Source organism: Crocuta crocuta, unplaced genomic scaffold (assembly GCF_008692635.1).
Source record: "Crocuta crocuta isolate KB4526 unplaced genomic scaffold, BGI_CrCroc_1.0 scaffold291, whole genome shotgun sequence".
NCBI lineage: Eukaryota > Metazoa > Chordata > Mammalia > Carnivora > Hyaenidae > Crocuta > Crocuta crocuta.
This window is the reverse complement of record NW_027527977.1, coordinates 1,349,519-1,368,092: the sequence shown is the minus strand read 5'-3', so window position 1 is coordinate 1,368,092 and position 18,574 is coordinate 1,349,519.

The window sequence follows — 18,574 nt, the reverse complement described above, 5'->3', positions numbered from 1 at the left end:
CTTACTCAGTTCTGATTTTTACCAAGAAAAAAAAAGGCAAAAAGGAGAGAGAGAGAGAGAGCGAAAGTGAGAGAGAGAGATATGGTGGATGGGAGTGGAGGGATGGTGGGAGAAGAGGAGAAAATTAGGAGATCCAAACAGACCCAGTCCTGGGGATGCAGGCATCAGAGGTGTGTGTACTTTGCTGCCCTCCCCGTTCTAACCTTAGTTCCCTATTCTAAGGTAGTAATTTTCAAACTTGGAGGTGCTTTACTGGAAAGCACACCATTAATACTCAGGTTCACCCCTAAATCTCATGATTCTGTAAATCTAGAGTAGGGCCTAGGGATTTTCCTTTTAACAGAGACTTCAGAACATTCAGATTCAGGCAGTCATATGAAAGTTGTAGGGGGCTATGTGTGTGTGTGTGTGTGTGTGTGTGTGTGAGAGAGAGAGAGAGAGAGAGAGAGAGACAGAGAGAGAGAGAGAGAAACTATTTTATTTATTTATTTATTTATTTATTTATTTTTAGACTGTCTTGGATCATTGCAATCCTTCTATTATTTTATTTTTTTAAAATAGTTTATTGTCAAGTTGGTTTCCATATAACACCCAGTACTCATCCCCACAAGTGCTCTTCTTCATGTCCATCACCCTCCCCTTTCCTCCCCCCGATACCCATCAGTCCTCAGTTTGTTCTCAACATTCAAGAATCTCTCATGGTTTGCCTCCCTCCCTCTCCCCCCCACATTTCCCCCCTACTCCTCCCCCACAGTCCTCCGTTAGCTTCCTCCTAATCCTCCTATACGTGCAAACATATGGTATCTGTCCTTCTCTTTCTGACTTATTTTGCTCAGCATAACATCCTCAAGTCCCATCCATGTTGCTACACATGGCCAGATTTCATTCTTTCTCACTGCCATGTAGTATTCCATTGTACAGATAAACCACATCTTCTTGATCCATTTGTCTGTTGATGGACACTTAGGCTCTTTCCATGTTTTGGCTATTGTTGAGAGTGCTGCTATGAACATTGGGGTGCATGTGCCCCTATGCGTCAGCACCCCTGTATCCCTTGGGTAAATTCCTAGCAGTGCTATTGCTGGGTCATAGGGGAGTTCTATTGTTAATTTTTTGAGGAACTTCCACACTGTTTTCCAGAGGGGCTGCACCAGTTTACATTCCCACCAAGAGTGTAGGAGGGTGCCCATGAGAGAAACTTTATTTTAAATAAATGTGACCATCGTGGAAATTCAGGGTTAAGTTACTTTGACAAAAAAAAAAAAGAAAGAAAGAAAGAAAGAAAGGATGTCCAAATCAAAGGAGGGGAGATGTACTATAATTCTTTTTCTTTTTTTTTTTTTTAAGTTTATTTATTTATTTTGAGAGAGAGACAGAGAGAGCAAGTGAGAGCTCAGGAGGGACAGAAAGAGAGACTCCCAAGCAGGCTCCACACTGACAGTATGGAACCCAATGTGGGGCTTGAACCCACGAATTTCGAGATCATGACCTGATCTGCAACCAAGAATTGGACACTTAACCAACTGAGCCACCCAGATATCTCTGTAATTAATTATTTTTCTGTTGTACTTTTTCAAGTGGCATATGTGATGTGAGTAGGTTTAAGGTCTGAGCTCACAAAAACAGCAGTCTCGGCTTCCTCATAAAACTTTCAGAAGGTGGGGCCATTCAGACAACAGCTACATTAGGAGAAAACACTGATAGAAATGACACACGATTCCGACAATGAGGAGTTCTCGGTCCAGCTTTGGTGCTGCTTGGGGCAAATTTTTTAAGTTCTCTAGATCATTATTCTTACCTCTAAAGTGAGTCTGAGAAAGAGGGTCTTTGATTCTTTTCCAGCACTGAATTCTTCAGGAAGACTCTGTCTGCAGTGTTCTTATTGAGTGATCCGTTGCTGTTAAAAACTAGATGTCAGGTTAGTCCATAAGCACTAAGTTGTTAAAAGACAAACTACCAGCAACAATTTTACTCAGCATCTACCTGATACCAAGATCACTGTGTCACCCTTAATGTGTATTCTCCCCATTCTCCCCCAAGTCCAGTAAGCTGGGTTTCTTTACTATCATTTTACAAATGAGGAAAATATGAGTCAGGAAACGGAGGCGGCATAATGTAGGGCTTGAGAGCAAGGATTCTAGAACCTGGAGCCCTGGGCTTGAATCCTGTCTCCACCACCTATTAATTCAGTGACTTAAGTAAGTAAACATTACTTAACACTCTCTGTGCCTTAGTTTCCTCCTTGGTGAATGAGGATTATAATGGCACTTCCCTCAGGGGGCTCTTATTCATGGTGCATACTATGCAAGTATTTGTTTTAACAGTTATTAAATGTGTTGTTAAAGCTGAGATTCAAACCCAAGCTTGTCTGAATTGGAAACCCATACTAGTTTCTTGCCTAGGGATTGGAATAACATGGCAAGTGCCCAAGCCCAAACACAGCCCCAGTGAGTCAAAGATGCATCATTCATTCAAAAGTGAGTGTCAACAGTAGCTAGCAAGGAAATGTACAACATGACCCCAAACTAGGACTGATTAAAATTTTAAGCCATTATGTTTCAAACAAACCTTCTGGAAACTTTGAATTAAATCCATGGTTCAGATAAAATTAAGGGATTAAATCTGATCACCGTATTTTAAGAAAATTCTCACATACACACAAACACACACTGTCACCCTCAGTATGCTTGTAATATTGGAGTAAAAACTTTAGATGTGGACAAACCAAGGCACAAAACCATGCAATGATTTAATGAATGTTCTGTTAAGTGCTCTCTAGGACTTTACAGTCTAGTAGGACTCATAAGTAAGTAAAGAAATGCATTAAAAATTATGTCTTGATAAGGTCTTTACCCATCCATTTATTATTTATTACTCGACACCAATTTTCCTAAACTAGATCTTTTCCCTTTACAGAGAAGCTTGCCTTTATCAACTATCTGGATATTGTTTAGGACCATCTCCTTCCGCACTCCCTACTCGTCAAATGCTTATCATTTTAAGTGTTATCCCAGTTTTATTTTTCTGGTTTGTAGAAGTTTAGCCTAGTTCTGTAGATAGATCTAATACAGTTGCAGTATTGAGATACTCGGCATTGTCTCTCAGAATATTCTATCCATATTTCTATAATCTATCAGTTGAAACAGTGGCTGGCAGGTGATAAATAACTTGTTAAATGAAATAAAGAGAGAGCAGCTCTCTTCACAGGCTCTAGCAATCTAGTTAATGGGTAATAACTCCCCCCGTCTTCCAGCAGAGGGCAGTAGAATACGCTCTCTAGCCTGTCAAGGACTTGGGAGCTACTGCTGATATTTTGAAAGGAAGTACTGTGTTCAGATAAATTTGAAGAAAGAGTAATGTGAGAATTTTTGCTGAAAACAAATTTATAGGAAAAGTGGGGGTTATAAATCAGAATAAAAATTATTTCTCATTGCAACTTTCTTCTTCTTTAGAGAATTGGTCATTGGTACATTGTTCAAAAGCATTCATTACCACAAAAGCCTATACTTTTCAAGTATCTTTGTTAATTATCTTCTATATTTAAATAATATTTTATCTGTATTATATTTACTTGTGAAAGAGATTATAGTGAATATAAATCTGCCCCTACAGTTACTAGTTTATTTAATAAAGTAAAACTGCCTTACAGTTAATAAAATAGTAGTGAGATAAGTTCATTTATTTATTTGTTTATTAGTTTATTTAGCAGTCATTCAAGAAACACTTAAAAATTACTTTTTAAAATGTTTTCAGGGCATTTTTTAGCCTGAAATTAGAGGTAATTTTCCAGAGCCCCACCTCTGTAGACAGCTTTTTTTTTTTTTTTCCCAAAGCTTGTTTGTTTATGCCAAACCTATAAATATGTTAGGATCTGCAGAAAGTTTTCTCAGTCCTTGCCCTTTGATCTCACTGCCCATTTGATCATATTTTCATGTTCTGTTGCTCATGTGTACATATCTCTCTCATCCACAAATACTCATACCTCTCTTGTTCTTCCACTCTGGTTATCACTGACTGTGCAATTTTCAGTTAGGAAGATAAAGAGTAAAAAGCAGTAAAAAGATCCAAATGTTCCTGCAGATAACAACTCCGTGAGGTATCCTGGGGTTGGACACACTTAGCTGCTTCTTGCACATGATGAAGGTGAAACTGGAATTTGGGGAAAGAAATGGGTGGGGAAAGAGTGGGTCATAAAGAAGAGAAGGAAGAGTTTGCTAAGCAAAGTCATAGATACAGAAGCTTGTGTCCTGGATAAGGTTAAAGGGTATATCATCTCAATATTATATTCATTCTTTTTTTGTAAAGGACTAAGAGACCAGATTATATTCCATCTGTACTTCCTTCCAATGTCAAATTGTCTAAATAGCTTCTCTTACCTGAATGTTTGAGTGGTCCCATGTGACAATCTTCATCAACAACTTTTTCTGCTGTCCCAGGCACTGTAGGAATAAGATAGATTAGATCTTTGCTCTCGCAGACTTTACAGTCCAGCAGAGATCATAAATGAATAGAGATCATAAGTAAAGCATTATGTGATAACAGATGGTAACTCAGACTTATTGTGGTGACCATTTCATAATGGATATAAGTGTCAAATCACTATCTGGTACACCTGAAACAAATATACTATTGTATATAAACTGTATTTTTACTTAAAAGTAAAATAAACTGCAAATACCCTTTGGTGAAAAAAAAAGAATGAGAACGCCCCCCCTCCATTTAGCCTCTATTTATTTGACTAATATTTATTGATGACCTACTCTGTGTCAGGTACCCCACTTCAGGAGATAAATCAGAGAAATCAGTAAACAAATAAACAAGATAACATCACATAGTGATAAGTGCTATAAAAAAAAGAAATATAATAATATAATATGGATTGGATGGGAGAAGAGTATGCTCTGATTGGATCTAACTTTGATTTAGAGGGTGGTTTCAGTAGTAGTGAGGGATACCACAGAATACTTACCAAAAGATATGATGTGTAAACAAAAGCTGAAAAGATTCACAAGTAGGAGAGGGAAAGGAAACCTCGTGTGTAGAGAGCATTCCAGTGTGTGCAAGATCCAGGTGGTACTACTTGCTTTCTCAGGTTGCTGAAAAATGGTCAGCATCTCCCCATGATCTCTTAATGTGTGGTGGCTGGGAGGGCTAGAGAGGCTGGGAGGGCAGAAACAATGAAGAGTCTCTATGCCTTGTTAAGGTATTTGGACTTGACACAAGAGCAGTGGGGAACTAATACTCATTTAAATGGAATTGCTTCAGGTTTTAAGAAATCTTTTCCAAATATGCTTTGGTACAGGGTGTCATTTTCTACCTTGTGAACCCTTACTTTGGGATTGGCAGAAAGTTTTTTTTTCTTTGTAAGAACCCTGTATTAATCCTGTACGAAACATGAGTCTTCCAAAAAACTGCTTTTTTAAAAGTAGGTTTCACCCCAGCATGGACCCCAGCGCAGGGCCGGAACTCATGATCCCCAAGATGAAGACCTGAACTGAGATCAAGAGTCAGATGCTTAATTGACTGAGCCACCCAAGTGGCCCTCAAAAAACACTTTTAATTTAATTCATCTATTCATCAATATTTAAGTGAATACTTCACGTAAGGCACTGTTTTGTGTGATGGGGATACATCACTGAAGAAAACATCAAATTTCCCCCTTCTGGAGCTTCATTTGAAGGCATAAATTGGAAGAGAATTCCTTACGGAATAGTTTTGTCATGAACTGTAAAGGATCGGAGATTTTACCTTACTTGGAAACTAACGGTTTAGCCTATGACAGTTTCACAGAAGCTGGCAGAAGACATGAGACTCCTAGGCCTGGGACAAAAGACTTTATCACTTATGGTAATAGCAGTAGCCAGAATATAAGCACGTGTGCCAGTTCATAGCTCCTACAGACCAATGTGAAGAGGGCCAGTTGATACCTATACATGCAGTGAGTTGTGTTATAAGAGAGGAAACCTAAGTTCATAAAACATAAATCTTTTATAAAGGGCAGTTTAAACAAAGAAAAGGATATTCATAAACCTGTCCCCTAGCAGGATCTTGTGGGTTCAATTTTTGGTTTTTCCAGCAGAGCTGAGGATGGCAGAAAGGATTACTCAAGATTCCATGCAAGTGAAGAGAGGTGAGAGGGAGGCTAAGGGAAATCTCCTGGAGGTGTTCTCAAGCTCCCATATTTATTAAGCATACATTTAGGGAAACATTCCTCAATAGGTCGGTGGACTACGTGCCACTAAGAATGTATAAAAAGTGTGCAGAAAATCAAGTTGTTCCTGACTACAGAAGAGCAGATGCAGAAAGCAGGGTGGAGAACAAGAGAACATATTCCATAGATAACATGGCAAAGGAATTCATGAGCACAGGCAGGGACCCAACCCCTATATATGCATTAACTAGATACTGGCCCTCTGTTTTCAGCAATGCCAGAAAGCAGTGACCTGTTTTGCGACGCATTCCCTATAATCTCCTAACCCAGGACATAGCTATTTCGTTTCCCACAGGAGATAGCATCTCTTTTTGCCAAGGCTGTCGGCAAGCCTGCTCTTTGCTCCAGAGGGAGACACTATCTCTATTTTCCAGGCCTGTGCACAATATAAACATCCTTGAGGACCTAGTTCAGATGAAAGTTGTCAGTGCAAAAGACGTGTGGGAATACAATGGACCCATACAGAATCATCTCCCAAAAGGCTTGCCTTGGTTTTAGTCAACTTAACGCATGGGACACAAAATTATCATATGACCAGAATAAGACTGAAAGTTTACCTGCTTCTTTTATTAGAGACAGTATAACAGGATATATCCTTAGTGGGTTTTATATAGGTGAGCTGCACAGGGGCCTTAGTGCATTAGATCGGTATTTAGTCCTGTCCAACAGACATGTTCTCAGAGAGGCTGAGAGATTTGAGGGTTCTCTATACTCCTCTTTATATCTACCTCAAGTTTGTTTGTTTTTTTTTTACCCTAAAAGGGGTGTGTGCTAAAAGGTACACTTCAAGGCTGCCTCTTATGTTTATGTTGAATTTGTGTGCTTATGTGAAATGATAAGAACTAGGTATAATAAAATGTACTCAGAAATAAATTTCTCCCCAAAAATTAATTTATAAAATGGTCAAGGTGGTAGCTCTTAAGAAACTGCCATAAAACTTTTAACAGATATTTAGGATTGGAGAAACTTTTGATGGCTCTTACCAGGGTCATTACGTGATTTTTTTATATATACTATTTCAATTATGACTTATTACTTTTAACTCTAGGCGTCTAGTTAATTTGACATTTAACATTACAATATTTTCATGGAACATATTTGGTTCTTTATGCAATAAGAATTATGAATTTTTGAAATAAGAAGTGCTACACTTGTGAAATGTACAGAAACATCTAACTTTTGGGGTTGCCTGAATCAAAGTATGTTTGAAATACTGTAGGAGACAAGACCAATGGCTTATTTAGGTAGGCATAGGATTTCTTAGGAAAGAGAAATCACACTTGAAAGATTCATTTTGTTTAAAACCATTGCTCAATGCAAAGCAACATTCAAGTCTACATGCTCTCCTTTTTGGAAAAAACAATTGCATGGTAAATTTAGAAGACTTCTACCTCAAAGATTAAATGGGCATAGCTTTTCCATTTTTTTCTCTTAAAGATGATAGGGTTGGCATTTTTATGCTGATGTTATGAATGTTTATATTCTTGGTATCGGAGAAACATTCATAATTTTAAAAAAATTTTTTAAATGTTTGCTTATTTTTGAGACAGAGAGAGACAGAGCGTGAGCAGGGGAGGGGCAGAGAGAGAAGGAGACACAGAATGGAAAGCAGGCTTCTGATGCCAAGCTGTCAGCACAGAGCACAATGTGGGGCTTGAACCCACAGACTATGAGATCATGGTCTGAGCTGAAATCGGACGCTCAACCCACTGAGCCACCCAGGTGCCCCTCATTATTTTATTTTATTTTATTTATTTTTTACTTTTAAATTTTTTAATGTTTTACTTATTTCTGAGAAAGAGAGAGAGACAGACAGACGATGTGAGCAGGGAAGGGTCAGAGAGAGAGGGAGACACAGAATCTGAAGCAGGCTTCAGGCTCTGAGCTGTCAGCACAGAGCCTGATGCGGGGCTCAAACCCACAAACCGTGAGATCATGACTGAGCCAAAGTCAGACACTCAACGTACTGAGCCACCCAGGCTCCCTGTCCCTCATAATTTTAAAAAGTAACACATCATAGGTTTGAGTTCCTTAGGCCAGTCTCAGAGTTTAAGTTCTTATTTTGCGCATCAATTTTGATAACAAACTCTTTCATGTGACACTATTAAACTTGGCATGAGCCCTGTGTTCTTAGAAAACAGCAATGGTTAAGAAATCCTCCCACTCTTTTGTGTTTGTGGACATGAGTTAATGCCAAGAAACACCCTTCTCCCAATGACTTAGACAGGACCCAAATGCCCCTCTAGCTGATCTTTGACAATGCCTGACACATACCCGCCAAATACCCATTCTTTGTCCCATGAATGGCTCGTTGAATTGCTTATACCACTGATTAATCTGAACAAAGTACCTGACTTGACCAAGCTAGTCTCCTTCCCCAGGCCCCCAATTCCCTCCCCACAACAGCCCTTGGAGAATCAGGTGACCCAAAGGAAAGACATTTCTGGATCAACTGTCCTGTGACTCCGCCCACTCTCCCACACCAGACTCTCTCCAGCTTGGTTACCATTCATATTGAGTACAAGTCCTTTTTGCCTTGACCATTGACGCTCTGCAGACTTTGCAGGTGGAATGTTCTCTCTATTACAACAGGACCCCCCTCCCTTCTTGCCATGATACCTTTGAATGAAGATTTCCTTAAACCCAGATTAGTTTGGTTTTTGTTTTTTTTTTTTTAACAAACGTTTAGTCTCCAATACTGTTCTCCTTTTCCCTGCTCTGCAAGGAAATTATGGACCTTATCTATATGGAAAATGAAGTTCAGTTAAAACATTTAGGCTATTTATGGTGATGGGTGGTAACTAGGTTTATAGTTACCTATAAATGTATTTTACAATACATACAAATATGGAATCATGATGCTGTATACCTGAAACTAACACAATGTTATATGTCAATTATATCTCAAATGAAAATAAAACAGAAACAAAAAAAAAACCCATTACCGTTTCTAAAAATATTTGGAACATGTCTAAAATATTAAATTCATTTTTTAAAATAATTTTTTAAATTCTTATTTATTTGAGAGAGAGAGAACTAGTGCACCAGTAGGGGGAGGGGCAGAGAGAGAGGGAGACACAGAATCCAAAGCCGGCTCCAGGCTCTGAGTGTCAGCACAGAGCCTGACACGAGACTCGACCCATAGACTGAGGACTCAAACCTACAGATTGGGAGATCATGACCTGAGCCAAAGTTGGACGCTTAACAGACTGAGCCACCCAGGCACCCCTCAAGTTTACTTTTTAAGGAATCTACACTGAAGATAAAAGATGATGTAGCTAATGTTTGTAAATCAATTGGTTGTCAGAGCCCTACTAATAAGCCTCCTTCCAGGGATTTAGAAATCTTGGACACCAAAAGGATTGGCTCTATGATGATCTTTGGTTGGGTGTCTTCACTGAAGGCTTCAGCGACCCTGAGCTTTGAAGATGAGCATCATCTTGCTCACATGTGTATCTCTGTGTCTGAGAGTTAGCGTGGGTGCTGAGGGCTGGGCAAATACTAGAGTGTCCCTTTGGGATCTTGCCAATGCTCCTTGTCAACTTGGTCCCATGGGCACACACCTGCTTTCCTAATAAAATGCTATTTTATTTTGTAACATTAGTTTCAGGTGTATACGAACTCTATTTTGAGTTTTAGGATATTGCAATTTGTTTGGATCCAATATGAATTACATTTGCCTCACAATCAACTCAAAATCCATTTCTTTTTTTTTTAAGATTCAAAGTTTTATTTATTTTTCTTAATGTTTTTTATTTATTTCTGAGAGAGACAGAGAGCATGAGCAGGGGAGAGTCAGAAACACAGGGAGACACAGAATCTGAAACAGGCTCCAGGCTCTGGGCCAGCTGTCAGCACAGAGCCTGATGTGGGGCTTGAACCCATGAACCATGAGATCATGACCTGAGCCAAAGTCTGATGCTTAACCGACTGAGCCACCCAAGGTGCCTCTCAAAATCCATTTCTAATCCACAGATTTTCCACTTTGGTACAAACATTGCTTTTAGTATGATGATACCCTCAGAAAAAAATTATATTTGTGTTATTACAGAAAAAGGATTTAAAAACATTTATTTCCAAGCTCCCCATAACACCCACTTGCTTTGCAACTAGAAGCAAGCTGGGAGGGGAAGAAAAAAAAGAGTGGGATAAGAGGTCTAAAGAGTAGATGTTAAGAGGCATCATGGACTGAAAACCTCAACTGGTTTTACCACTTTCTAGATTTAAAACCCTCCCTATTGTATTTATGATGAAATACAGGATCTTCAGTGGGGTCCCACAGCCCGGAACATTTCTGTGGCCTCATCTTCACCCCCAATCCTGGCTCATCTGTCACAGGCTCGTTTTATGGAAACCTCACTGACCTTTGACAGTTCCTATAACCTCCAAGCTCTGTCTCCACTCAGGGGCTCCACACATACTGTTCCTCTACCAGGAATACTCTTCCCTTCCCCTGGGACTGGTTAACTACCACTTATCCTTCAGGTCATCCTTCTATCTATTAGAGAGGTTTGCCCTATCTCTCTTTCTCTAAATTAAATCTCTGCCATTTTGTTTATTTGTTAGTTAATTTTAATAAAATTATAGGTAAATAAATATTTACTGAGAGTCAGGGATATGCTGGGGACTTTATATAATTCATCTCATTTAATTCTCCTTATAATATTTATTCCACATTACATAAGATTTAGAGAGGTTATGGAAGTGCCCAGGGCATACAGCTAAGAGTGGTTGAGTTCATATTCCAACTAAAGCAGTCTGACTCTAGCAGCCTCCTCACTCCTAACCCTTTGCAAACCTGCCTTCAAAATAACTTTCTCTTTGCTACCCCAATTTGCATGCATTTGTTAAGGTAAGCCTCGCAATAATCCTGGAAGGTAATACTATTAGTATAAACATCCTCATTTCACAGATAAGAAAAACAAGGCATGGAGAGTAGTTTGCCTAAGGCTATACCCGATTTGAGAGCACATACTTGCACAAGCGAAGGATATTGCTGAAAAGTGGCCAAGCCAAAATCACCACCCAGGCAACTTGATTCCAGTCTCTGCTTTAAATCAGTTCTGTATAGGGGCGCCTGGGTGGCTTAGTCGGTTAAGCGTCCGACTTTCACTTAGGTCATGATCTCGCGGTTCGTGGGTTCAAGCCCCGCGTCGGGCTCTGTGCTGACTGCCGGCTCAGAGCCTGGAGCCTGTTTCAATCTGTGACTCCCTCTCTCTCTGACCCTCCCCTGCTCACGCTGTCTCTCTCTCTCTCCTAGAAATAAAACATTTAAAAAAAAAATTAAAAATAAATAAATAAATAAATCAGTTCTGTATATGCTGCCCCGCGTACCCCTTCCTCCCCAGTGCTGCTTTCCCACTCTGGCTCCATGGGTGTCAATTTTATTTAGCACCACTTACCTAGTACAATGCCAAGGTCAGATGAGTGAATCAACATCTATTTGTCCTGTGAATGAAAAGATGGTGGAGAGTCTTTTCAATTATGGTTGGGAATTTTGTTTGCTTAAATCAACATGTATTTTATCATCAGAGATTATTCTCCAAAAACTTACAAACACGTTTGTTATATTGAGCTGTGGAACAGTTTCCCCCGTTTGACCATTGGTTCAGTGCTTGTGGCAATTCTGGAGCATTTCCAACAGACAGATCATTAGCTCACTCAGAGCAAAGGTGACACGTCTTTCATTGGTCCTGCAGTTTTACAAACAGGATGTCAACCTGTTTCTAGTATAACAATTTTTAATCAGCAACTATATCAGTTACACATTGCTGCGTAACAAACCACCCCAGAACTTAGTGGATGTTAACAGCAACTATTTGTTATTTTTAGTAAGTCTAAGGGTTGCCTGGGCCATATCACTGATCTGGGTGCAGCTCCACTGTGCTTGGCTGGTCTTGTTCATGCATCTATCTAGCTTGAGCAAGTTGGCATGAGCAGGTGGTCACCTAGTAGGGTGGCTAGTAACTCATCTCTTTTCCACAAAGTCCCTCCTTGTCCTCTAGTCTGGATTTGTCCTCTAGACAGAGGCCAGAATTAGAAGAGGGAGAGAGAGAGAGAAAGGAAGAATGAAAGGGAGAAAGAGAATAAGTGTTTTTTTTTCAAGGCTCTATTTGCATCAAGTTTGTTACTTTCATATTAGCTAAACTAAGCCACATGGCTAAGCCCAGAGTTGGTGTGGAAGGGCACCACCAAAGAGTGTGAATACAGGGAGGTGGGAAAATTAGACCATCCGTATATCAATAAGCAAAATGTAAAATATTATTTACCTAGAAGGACAATTTTGAGGTCACTGCAATCTAATACCCATTAGAACTTTAGTTGAGAGGAACAGTGTTTTTTTTTAATGTTTATTTATTTTTGAGAGAGAGAGAGAGAGTATGAGTAGGGAAGGGGCAGAGAGAGAGGGAGACACAGGATCTGAAGCAGGCTTCAAGCTCTGAGCTGTCTGCACAGAGCCTGATGTGGGGCTCAAACTCACAAACTGCGAGACCATGACCTGAGCCTAAGTTGGACGCTTAACTGACTGAGCCACCGAGGCGCCCTGGAACAGTGTTCTTAAAGTCCTGACTGATGGATACTCCAAATATAACCTGGATTTAAGTCAGGCCAATAGAGGGCTGAGTAACTGGACAACTGTTCTGAGCAAAAAGGGTCTTGTTTCCACCATGCTATGTTTTGATATAATGCCATTTGTCTAAGAAACAGTCCTTCTCTTGTTGGATCTACTAAAATGGTTCTTAATGGACAAACCATAGGAGAGGGACTTGTAGCAATGTCTGGAGACATTTTGGTTGTCACAGCTGGGGGAACAGTACTGCTGTCATCAAATGGAAGAGGCCAGGAATTGTCGCTAAATACCCTATAAAGCAGGGGACATAACCCCACAGCAAAGAATTACCCACTTAATATGGCAAAGGTGCTAAGGTTGAGAAACTCCAATCTGCTGAAAGAACACTGTTCATAGATTTTTTTCCAGAGATTCTTTTGAAAACATTTTTTTTCCCTCTAAGTGTCAGAAATAGTTGTGTTTCTGCTGAGCAATTGTTTTGGCTTAATCTTAAACACAACAAACACAGTGAATTGAATCAACTTTTCCATTTTTCAATGGTTGTTAGCAGACTCAGAGTTGGGGTGCCTGGGTTGCTCAGCTAAGCATCCAGCTCTTGACTTCAGCTCAGGTCATGATCTCACAGTTTATGGGTTGGAGCCCCACATCAGGCTCTGCACTGATAGCACAGAGCCTGCTTGGGATTCTCTTGCTCCCTCTGTTTCTGCCCCTCTCTAGCATGTGTGCTCTGTTTCTATCTCTCTCAAAATAAAGAAATAAACTTAAGAACAATTAAAAAAAAAAAAAAGAAAGCTCAGAGCTAAATTTGTTATACACCTGTATGCAGCAAATACTTATCCTTCTAATTTTATGAGCCTCATTTCTGGCTCTATTTTTACTATACCATTTATTTGCCTTTCTATTTCTCAGCTATTTCTAATTTATAGTATTTTATCATTTGTATAAGTTCCTGAAAGCTGTATTAAATCTTATTTTTGAAGATTCTAGAAGCATAAGTGAATAAATACATAAAATAAAATATTTCTAGTCTGTGATCAAGGACTTACTAAAAAATAAATACATAATGAGATTTGCTTCTTTTGGCCACAAGAAATGAGCATGCACTCTCAGATCTAGGACTTGAAAGTAATATGGATCTTGAAGAAACAAGACCAATGAAAACAAAGAACTGAAAAAGATTTAAAGATCCAGTGCTGAACTTATTGAACATCTACTAAATGGTTAGCATAGTGACTGGCATATGTCAAGTTCTCAACAAATATTTGTTGAATGAATGAATGAATGAATGAGTTTAATTGGTCTCCATTCTGATAAAAACTTTGAGAGAATTTTATTTTTAAAAATTCTGGGTTCAAGAAAGTCTTTGTTAATTAAATCTGATTTGCTGCTCATGATTAGAATTTTAGCTCGACCGATTTGGAAAGAAATCTGGAATCTCCAAATTTAACATTATGTGTTCTAGGAGTTATATGTCCATATGTCAATTAAATGCATACTTTCAAATAAAGTCACTTTAGCCAGACAACAGGGGGAAGCATAACTGTATGCTCTGAGTATAGGAGTGCTTTTTCCTCCATGTTCTAAGAAAGTTACAGGCAATCTCCTCCAAATTCCTGTCTGCAAAACCATTACAACAGTATTCTGTCTCAAAGTCATTATAATAGCTTTATAACCTCTAGGATAAAAGACTATAATTTCCAGTGGAATTCTGTCATTCATTAAGAAAACAAAAACTTATCCACTCTAAAATGGAAGTTAACTAATTAGAGAAAACATTTATGAAGCCAGAAAGGAAATGCAGCCTTTTCATACCCCCCTCAACTACCCTAAGAAAAAAAAAAATTGTCTACTGTGTTAGTAAATAGGCTTCAAATAGATAATTAGGATAATTAGGAACAATAAGCATTTATACCCACTTCAGTGCTGTTTGAGGATATAATTTGTACAAAGAATGCTTTGCTATAGATGAGACCATAAGTTGTCAGTTTTATTTTCCATTACTCTTTTATTTAAAATTGTAGTTTTAACAATGTGTTTATAGGATTTATACACTGCAGACTTGAGTGTGATGACTTTCTGTGTTAATGCTTGAGACATTTTGTGCCTATCACTTTCTACTCTGGCAGTGTGAATCTGAAAACACTCCTAGGGCTTCCTCTAATTTATGATTGGTCACCATTTCTTCCTGAGAGTATTACATATCTTCTCTATAGAACTTGGGTGAGCACGGAATTTCATATTCATTCATTTGCTCATCATTCATTCTTGTCAGATAGGAATTTGCCAGGAAGGCACTGGGCTAGTTGTTGGATATACGAAGATGAGCAAGATACATGGATTCCTTCTTCGAAACCTGATGATATTTAGTATTAACAATTCTACTATTTGCAGTAAAATTAATAGCTAACATCATTTGGGCCCTTACGATGTCTCGGGCACTATTATTATTGTTTTACATGGAAAATTTAATTCTTATAACAACCTGATGGTGTAAATACTATAATTATCCTCATTTTACAGTTGTGGGAACTGGGGATCATCTAATAGGAAAGATAATTAAGCAAATTATTAAAAGAAATCTGTAGGGGAACCTGGGTGGCTCAGTCAGTTAAGTGTCTGACTCTTGATCTTAGCTCAGGTCTTGATCTCAGGGTCATAGTTTCAAGCCCCACACTGGGCTCCACGTGGGGCATGAAGCCTACTTTTTTTTTTTTTAATTTTTTAAAATGTTTTATTTATTTCTAGGAGAGAGAGAGAGAGACAGCATGAGCAGGGGAGGGTCAGAGAGAGAGGGAGTCACAGACTCTGAAACAGGCTCCAGGCTCTGAGCTGGCAGTCAGCACAGAGCCCGACGTGGGGCTCAAACCCACGAACCACGAGATCATGACCTAAGCGAAAGTCGTACGCTTAACCAACTAAGCCACCCAGGCGCCCCGCATGAAGCCTACTTTAAAAAAAACTTTTAAGAAGTGACATGCATAGGATAAATGGTGGTGGGGGAGCACAAAGGATAGAAAAGCTACTTGGTTTAGAGAATCAGAGAAGGCCCCTATAGTAGAAAGAATTCTAATGACGAACTCCCAAGATTTCCAGTTTAATCCCAGGACTTGGGATATAATGTAGTGTCACATTCATAATTATGTTACAGGTTAGGTGGTAAAGGAGTTTTGCAGATGTAATTAATGTTACTAATCAGTTGGCTTTAAGTGAATCAAAAAGGAGACCATCTTGATGGACAGAATCTAATCATGTGAGCTCTTTAAAAGCAGAAGTTTTCTTCACCTGATAGTTGAAGGGAAAGTCAAATTCAGTGCTGATTCAATGCACTGTCACTGGCCTTGAACATGGACGGGGCCATGTGATAAAAAGCTGACAGTGGAGTCTGGGAGCTCTGAGTGACCGTTGGCCAACAGCCAGCAAGGAAAGGGGGACCTTAGTTCTACAACCACAAAGAAATGAATTTTGCCAACCACCTAAATTAGCTTGGAAGGATGTGCTTTCCTAGAAGCCTTAGATAAGAGCCCAGGCTGGTTGTTATCTTGACTTCAGCCTAATGAGAGACTAAGCAGAGACCAGTGGAGCCTGGCTAGACTTGTGACCTATAGAAATGTGCACTAATAAAATGGATGCTAATTTAAGCCACTCAGTTTGAGGTAATATGTGATGTAGCAATAGAAAACTCATATAGTTGCACTGAATTAGTGACTTTTAAGCTGACACCTAAAACATAAGTAGAAGCTGGCTTGGTGAAGGAGGTTAAGTAGAACCTAATGTTCCAAGCTTATACGACTATATAGTCAGTCGTTGATCACGGATAGTTTCAGGAATTCAAAGAAGCTTATGTGACTGGACCATGGAATGTGTATGCAGTAGGCAGGAGGAGGGAATGTGATGAAGGAAGCCCAGATAGAAGATAAAGCTGGAGGACACTGGGGGAGGAAGCAAAGGCTGGGTAAGAAGGATATCATAAGTCCTCTAGAAGAGTTTGACTTTAAGGCAATGGCAAGCCTTGGAAAGTTTTATTTAATATGTGCAAATCAGAGTTACTTTTTAGAATGATTTTCTAAAGAAGAACAGGACTGTAGGCAGCAAAGCCAGTTAGGAGCCTATTGCAATACAGCAATCATAAGTTGATGATATCTTGAACTAGGAAAATGGCTGTCTCATATAGTCAATCACTAGGTCCTAAAAAATTAATTTATTATAATATTATTGTATTAGTTTATCAGAACCTAGTGATTATCTGTAGGAAGATGGTAGAGCTAGGGAAGCACTTAAGATAACTCACCAGTTTTTGTCTTAGGCAACTGTATAAAGGCATCCTTAACAGAAATGGAAAACTCCGGAGAAGGAAGATTACCTGAGATTGAGAAAAGGAGTTGGGGGATTTATTAGAAATCCCTGTATACATATGTCTGGAGATGCAGCTTTTCATAAGGAGGTACCCACAGAAAGTTGATTACATGGATCTGGAGTACAGCAGTGGTCTGGGTTGAAGACATGGATTTGTAATTCATCAGTATTGTGTTAAGCTAGGCTTACAAATAGTAGCAAATAGACCCCCCGGCATACCCCACGATTTCAGGGGTTTAACATAATAGAAGTTTAAGTTGGAGTAACATGTACTTCTCTTCCACCTGGTCATTCAGGGATCCAGGTACTTTCCATCTTGTGTTTCTGGCATCTCTAAGACAGCAGTTCTTAACTAGGAGTGATTTTGTCTCCTAGGAGACATTTGGTAATGTCTGAAGAGATTTAAAAATTGTTTATTTATTTATTTTTGAGGTGGGGGAGGAGTTCGCAGGTTGGGGAGGGGCAGAGAGAGAGGGAGACACAGAATCCGAAGCAGGCTCCAGGCTCTGAGCTGTCATCTGAGAGGCCAACACGGGGCTTAAACTCATGAACTGCAAGATCATGACCTGAGCTGTAACCAAGAGTCAGATAATCAACCAACTGAACCACTCAAGTGCCCCATGTCGGAAGACAATTTTGATGGTCACAATTAGGACAAATGCTACTAGCATCTAGTGCATCAAAGCCAAGGATCTGTTAAACATCCTACAACACACAGGGTAGCCCTCACAATAAGGAATTATCTGGACCAAAATGCCAGTAATGCCAAAATTAAGAATCCTTGCCCCAGGGATGCACTACCATCTCATGCAGCTGGTAGAAGAGTTTGTAAACTCTGGAAGTATCAAATATGACTTCCACTGGAAAGAACTTAATCACAAAGCTGCAAACAGCAAGAAATGCTGAGAAATGTAATCTAGGTCAGGGGTTAGCAAACTACAGTCCTCCAGACCAAGCCGACTTAATACCTATTTTTGTAAAGAAAGAGTTCTTGGAACAGTCATGCCCATTTATTTACATACTGCTGATAGCTACTTTCATGCTACAATGCCAACAGGAGAGTTGAGTAGATGCATAGAAACCGTATGGCCTATATTACTTAGAATGTTTACTATGTGACCTTTTACAGAAAAGGTTTATCAGCTCCTGGTATACACGTATACCCAGGATAAAGGTGAAATGGACTTCGTTGGATTGCTATTCGTCTTTGCCACAAGTAAAGACATGATACAAGATGATATTGCCCAGAGAGGATGTGTGGGGCAAGAAGATAAAGGATGCCGACATTTTATTCACATTATTAGCTTTTATTAACTGCAAGATTGTCCTTATTGGACTTGGAACACTAAACATAAATATCACCTTAGTGCCCTTTCCCCAAATATGTTTTGACATAAAAGAAATAATTAAGGGAATACAATGTTAAAGGAAGAATAGCT